The sequence below is a fragment of the Galeopterus variegatus genome, unplaced genomic scaffold (genome assembly GCF_000696425.1).
Source record: "Galeopterus variegatus unplaced genomic scaffold, G_variegatus-3.0.2 Scaffold1122, whole genome shotgun sequence".
Taxonomy (NCBI): Eukaryota; Metazoa; Chordata; class Mammalia; order Dermoptera; family Cynocephalidae; genus Galeopterus; species Galeopterus variegatus.
The window spans coordinates 4,327-11,564 of NW_007727233.1; the positions used below are offsets into that span (position 1 = coordinate 4,327).

Sequence of the window (7,238 nt, forward strand, 5' to 3'; positions counted from 1 at the left end):
TAATGACACTGTGAGATGGGTATTATGATCCCTGTTCTAACAGAAGAGGTAAATAAGACTTGGAGCATTTAAAAAAGTTTTGCTTAAGATTACACAGCATATAGGTGATGGTGCTGTAATTTGCATACAGGCTGCTCTGCGTGTAAGTCTTGTGCTCCTAACCACTATAGTCTTTTCTACCTCCTGAAGAACCAAGAGTAGGTGCTCAAGATGCAGTTGCTCTCAATCAGCTGTCCTTGTTGTGTCCCAGTGTTCTCCCAGTGGGCCTGTCTCCCCCACCGCCTGTGCTCCAGACACTTACCATGGGGCAGGCCATACAATGGTTACTTGTGATGACTTACCGGCCTCTGAATGGCTCCCCTTTTTCAGCTGTTCTGGCTCCTCGCTCTTGCATGAGTCTACAGGAAACCTATTAGTGGTCTTGCTGTCCTGGGGGCCACCAAGGCCCTCTTCTCCCCTGTCGACTCAAAGCAACTCCATCTGAAGGGCACAGCTGTGGCTTCTGCCAGCTCCTGCTCCATGCGCTCAGCAGTGCCAGCCTTAAAGTGGCCACGGCCAGAAACGCTCCAAACAGTTTTTTCTTTCTCTCATTGTGGCTTCTCCCCCTTTGTGAATCTATAGATCTCTCCTCCTCTTCCCCTGAGCTCCAGTGGCCCCAGCTTGGCTGATGTTACATTTTTATAGTTGTAAATTGGTTGATTTGTGGGAGAGAGTGATGATGGGAACCATCTATTCCACCATCTTGACTGGAACTCCACATGTCACATTTTAAGTAGTTTTTGAATTGACATGTCTTTAGGCAGAGTACCCCAAAACACTCACCACTCTACCATAGTTTCTTGTCATTGCCCATTGTCTTGCACTGATGTGATTCACTCATTGGCTATACTTGTCTGGTCCCTGTAGCCTTTGAGTTTGCAAACCATGTATGGGGAAGTAAATATTCTTTGAACTGGGAAATCAGTAATATATTTTGGAAAGAGAACTGACTAGCATTTGGAGTCCTAAGTTTGCTATTGACCAGATGTTACTGAGCAAGGTCTCGCTGGCTGCTGTGCACAGATGCCAATACCATGGTACTGGGTTTTGAGAAAAGAAAAGGCTTTTTTTCATGAGGTTGACTGGTGTGGAGACAGGAGGCAAGGCTGTCAAATCTGTTTCCCTGATCCAGGCACTGCGCAGACTTTTAAGGGGTATTTTGTATCACCGATTGGCTAACTCCAAGTCTGACCACATGATGGGGCAATAGTGGATTGGACAGTTCCAGTCAGGCCATACATGTTAATGAGAGAAGACTGATTGGCTGGGACAGGCAAGGGCTGACCGGCTGATAAGTCACTGGTAAGTCAAGAGCTGACTGGTTGCTTTTGAATCCAGTCCCTTGGTAGAGGATATTCAGACTCCTGTGGTGCCCGGTCATCAGGAGGGCAAAATCTTCTCTCTGCACATGCTCAACTCACGCCCTGCAAGATAACTTTGAAATAACTTGAGACAGGGAAATAAAACCAGTTTTGGTTAATTTTAGACAGTTTGACTGGCAGGACCTGTGACCTTGAGTGCTTCTTTGGTCTTTTGTTTCTTAATCTATGCGCTGAGAATAGTAATCCTTGCTTTGTCTCCCTCACGGAGATATTGTGAAAATCAGATGAGATAATGGGCATGAGAACATTTTGTAAATGGAGAGATGCTGTTCAAATACAAGGGACTGTAATTAAGAATGAGTCTGGCTTCAGACAGTGAGTAGGCAGGACGCGGACAGCCTTCTGACACCACAGAAAGAGAGGACTAATTAAAAAGGCAAGAGTTTCAGAGTGACAACACACAGGCACAAAGGCAGAAAGTCCTCTGCTTCCAATCACCATTATGGAGGAGTCAGAGAAATGAGATTACATTAGTTTGAACTGAGTCACAGACAACTATACAATAATTACACAAATAATTACATTACATCGTACTGCATTGGTCCGCAGCAATACGTTATGGCATTAATTATAAAATGGAACATTAAACACCCTATTTTAAAACCATTTCATGTGTTAAAAAACTTTGTTCAATAGTGAGTTCTTTTTATTTTTTCAACAGACAGGAGGGAGGAAATGCAGTTTTTCTAGCCTTAATTTATTACTGAAAGTTTATCCATAAGGCATTTCATTTCATAAGGTTTAATTTCATGCTTAGTAGTAGTTGCAGAGTAGTCTGGTGACGATTTATGTATTTGTAATTATTTCTAAACTCTACTTATAAATCTCCCTCAACTTTCAATATTTGATGCCTTTTTGGATACAAATGCCGGCTTAAAGTCAACCCAGTTTTGCAGCCAGGAAAGCTGGAGAGAATCCAAAGAAGTGGGTGACACATACCAGCCACCTGCCTCTTCAGCCTGTCCTCTGAACTGTGATGATAATGTACATTAACCTTTGTCTCTTCAAGTCAGAAGACTGCCAGGGTGCAAGAAGCTCCCGTTGCTACATTTCCACAGAACTTGGTGCATTTTCTTTGTGATTCGCCATGAGATGCTATCATAGCTTATGGAGCAATGTTATTAACTTTAATTTACCAAAATTGAGTGCTCTATGAGACATTGAATCAAGCTGCTTTCTCCTAGCTGGTAAACACATTTATTAGAACAAAGAGATTAGTAACTTACTGTGCCCTACCTGGGCTGATTCACATAAACCATGAAAATAACATTCTTATATCCTAGAACTCAATGTTTTATTTTATTTCTGTTTGTTTGTATTGTTCTGAGACCTATGCTATGAGACTAATAGAACTATCAGACCTCTCAAATCTAACATCATAAAACAATTTGTCTTGCAGTCATTTACTTTGTGGGGGAAAACTCCTTGGCCCTTCACTGTAAATCAGGATATTACCCAGCACGCTGCCATAGCTAAGGGTTTTCTATCCAAGTGCATGGTGATGGATAAATTAAAAAGTGCTGTTTCATAGCAGTCTTCCTTTATGGTAAGACTTGCATTGCGTCTTCTTTCCTCATGGGGTCCCCAGCATGCCCATGGGGGTGGGCCAGGCCCTTTTGTGTTCGTATAGCCCTGACAATATTTCTGAGAACACACTTGTTCTGTTTTATGTACCTTCTCCTTTCCCGGTTTTTATCTTTTCTAAAATGATTTACTCAGGAGCTGAGCCTCAATTGGTTAATGTTTATGGTCCTATTATAGGCAGAGTGTTGGGCACATAGTAGGTGTGCAATTAGTGGTGGTGAAGTCTATGAATGGGTTTTGTCTTTGGTCATTTTCCTCCTCAAAATCCTAGAGAAAAAAAATCAATAGAACTACAATTTGGTGATTTAGAGTTAGGAAAAACTTCCATCACTTTGCTGTTATTGGTGTCTTGTCATTTGTTAAATTACAAAGTGTGTACGTGAGGGTACTTTGAAAAGTTCATGTAAAAATAGAATTAAAGATGATATGAGTCTTTCTGTGAACTTTTTGAAGTACCCTTGTATAATGGGTACGAGCTTGGGCTCTGGAGTCATCCAGACCTGGGCTCAAGTGCTCCCTCGAATACTTAATACCTTATGAGCTTAACCGCCTCAAGTTTTCTCATCTGTAATGTGGACATGGCAAGAAGGGGAAAGCTGATCTCATTTATATACAATAACTCTGGTCAATCTTAGACCAACATGCAGAAATGTGAGTGGATTGAGAAACTTTGAGAAATGTAGGACATTAACTACAGGGTACCGTTTCAGACACTTATAAACGTTACTTGGAAGTCCAGAGGTGAGTTTAAGCTGTGTCTTTTATGACTCTTATTTTCATTATAAAAAACTCTGCCTTGTCGCTGGGTGGCAGACAATTTTTTATTGCATAAATTGATCTTTCCTCCTTTTCCCATGCCCCTCTCCAAGCCCTCAGAAAATTGTTCACTATGTTGGCCAATAAAGGAGTTCCATTGTGAATGTCACACAAAGCCTGGTTACCTTCAAGAACTACCCCTAGAGTTGTTGTAGGGATTGAGTGTGATTATGTTTGCAAAGTTCTCATACAGTCCCTGGCACATAGTTAATTATTCAATAAGTATTAGCTGTTATTTTAATCGTTGTTGCCCAGCCAGTTGCAATGGCACGTGACTAGAATTGATATAAAAACATGAATGGTTTATGAGAAGTACAAGGCATTAACCACTTCCCTGAGAAGCTGTCCAAGGAGTGGATTCACCTTCACCTCAAATGGTGAGTCTGAAAGCTTAGACTGAGATTGACATGAATTGTACACGCTGGTATGTGGGAGATGCCAACCACAGAGATGACACTGCTTGGCATCAAACTGACTCCTCCTCAAAGCATCTTAGACCTTGATTATGTCTTAGGTTTCTGGAGTAAATGCCAAGGTTGGGTGTGTGTCTATGTCAGTCATTCTCCATAGTAAGTAGTGATTGACACCAGGTCTGTTTGTCAGCCTTGGACCACAGGCTGGGTTGGCAGGCTGTCTGTGGGGAGAGGCTGGAAGCTGATGCTTGGCTCATTGCTGGGGCTTCTGCCTTGGAGCTGTGTATTCTGACTCAATTTCGGAGCAGGGTGGTAGCAAAGATACTGGGCTGGGAAACAGGAAACATGTGTTAAGCTTAAGTTACGAGAGGCTATAGAATTATAGAAAGCCTAGAGCTGGAAGAGACCTCATGGCTTAATCTATACTAACAATGAGCTAGTATTTATCGAATAGGTCCTATATGGCAGGCACTGCAATAAGTGATTTTCTTATGCTATAACTCATTTAAGTCTTTTAATAGCCCTGCAAATTAAGCAGTGTTATATCCATCTTTAGCACCAGGTGCATGCTAAATGTTTTGTGTATATCACCTTGTTTAATCTTTATAACTTTCAAAGGGGCTGGTGATCTTATCCTTGTAAATGGAAGGGCTGAACCTTAAAAAACTTAAATGACTTGTCTAGCCATAGGTAGTTACTAAGTGGCAGAGCAGGGTGGTGAACCCAAGGGTCTTTGGCAGCAAAATACAACACCCAACTAGTGTACTCTCCTGTGTCATCTTTCACTTGTGGTTGTGGCTAAGAGCTGACAGGAACATGCCTAGGTTGTACGGGATGTTGGGTGGGTCTTCCTCAGGATCAGTTTCATTGCATGCTCTCAAATTTGCTGTGTGGATTTGCATGGACTCTACAATTCATCCAGTTCTCGTCTGGTGTTGTGAGTTTGCTCCTAATTCAATCCATTCTGTCTCCTCCGTGGACACCTTGAATTGAAGTTTCCCATAATGTTTACTTTTATTCTGAGTTATGAGCAGAGCCAGTATGTAACAACCGTGACAAAATGATTTCCCTGATTGCTAATCAGCTCTACAGATTTATGCATACCACTGCCTTACTATTTCCTTAAACTACTGGGAGGGGAAGGACAGTTTCTGTATCCAAGTTGCTGATGACTGAAGTCATCAAGAATCTTATAATGTTACATGAGTGAAATTTGCAAAAAGATAATTGGCAAGTAGTTTTAACATTTCATGTGGCCTAGACTGATTGACTGTGGCTTATTTTTTCTTTATGAATGTAATAATCCATAGACCATAGGCTAATAGCTTTCCATTGTATGCCTTTGTTGTCTTCAGAGAAGTTGTTGGTCAGTTTACTGTGATATTTGGTCATGGGGCTGGTGTATTATACTGTGATTGAAAAACTTTTCAGGATTTGCTGATGCTTCCAATTTGTCCAACACTCTCTTGTACTAAATTTGCATTGTAATATTTGGACATTAGTCTTGGTTGAGCACATATTTTCAGTATCAGAGCCAAAGGGATGAAATTAATATTTTTAGGCATGTGTAATACAGAACATTACTGTGTTAACAAGTGAATCTTACCTCCCTCTCTCTCTTGCCTCTTTTTTCTCTTTATCACTTATTCAATGCTTCCTATCTTTATTTTCCCATCTTCCTTCCAGAATGTAACCCATTCTTCCTAGGTTATATTGATACAGAATAACTATTTATATGTATTAATTATTTAAGACTTTTTTGAAATCCATAGTATCAGTGCCATAATTCCAGAAATTTCTGTAAACATGCACCCCCTGCTGCTGTGGGCTTGTGCACAATAGGGCACATGGACAAGGAAGCACATCTTTTTTGCATCCACAAGTCAGCAGTGTGCACGTGCCACTGATGAGACTAATCATGGTGAGACGTTCACCATCAGGAAGTAAATGACCAAATTCATGGCTGATTAGTAAAGTGCTGTATTTTGACCCACATCTTTCCTTTTTTTACTTCTCTTGCACCCAGCAGACAGGTCATTTGGTTTCAACCCTTACTTCTGTGTTGACCTTCAAATGTTAGTTCCCATCACTTACTCATCAGCTGTTTTCCAATTCATTTGATCAAACAACTTCTGAGCCATTAGCTCTGCAGCCAGGACCCAGGTGAACTTTTCCATGAGGTAATGACTGCCACGTCTCTGCACATAAATTTCAGCAGGCTGGCTTATGTCAAAGCACCTTCCAGGAACTGACCCACATCATCATTACCATCATCCTCATCCTCACCACGGTCCTCAGCACCGCTGTCACCATCATCCTCCCTGTCATCTCCACCTTCCACATCACCATCATCCTCACTTTTGTCTTCATCATCATCATGTCTGTGAGTTACTGGCCCTTAGTATATGCCAGAACCATTCCTAAGTATTTTATGTTATTCTGTGATGCAAGTATTATTATTCTTCTTTACAGATTGACACTTTAATCACAGGAAAGTGAAATTACTCAAAAAATCCAAACAGTCACTACGTCACTAAGGCTTCACTGGAATGAGACGCCTCTTCTGTTTGATTCTGAAGTCTGTGCCAAGTGTCATTTTATAGTCCTCTTCCTGACTATCCCCACCCTGTCCCAGGCACATCCAGGCTTGTTGAGGAGTTATAAAACAAATGCCATGTGTGACGGTTGTGAACGGATGCTGGCCAGCTTGAGCACTAACCAGCTAGTGATGCTGGGCAGGTCACATCTGGACTTTAGGTTACTGATTTTTTTTAAAAAGGCATCTTAATGAAGTGATACTTAATGTTTCTTATGGTCAAAATTTCTATGATTCTCTTAATCTCTCTGCTAACCTGCTAACCACTGTGGGAAATGCCAATAACATTTTTGGTTTTTCCTAAAATTGCTCTCTGATAGTACTAACGATAGCATTTATATTGCTTTACACTTTGCAATGTACTTTTGCATATTTTAATAATAATAATAATAATAATAATAATAATAA

At 41.0% G+C, this 7,238-nt stretch overlaps 1 pseudogene; it reads right to left on the bottom strand.

Moving 5' to 3' along the window:
- Positions 1–6,458: 6,458 nt before the first annotated feature.
- LOC103592307 overlaps positions 6,459–7,238 on the bottom strand; it is a 110,765-nt pseudogene continuing 109,985 nt past the window's right edge.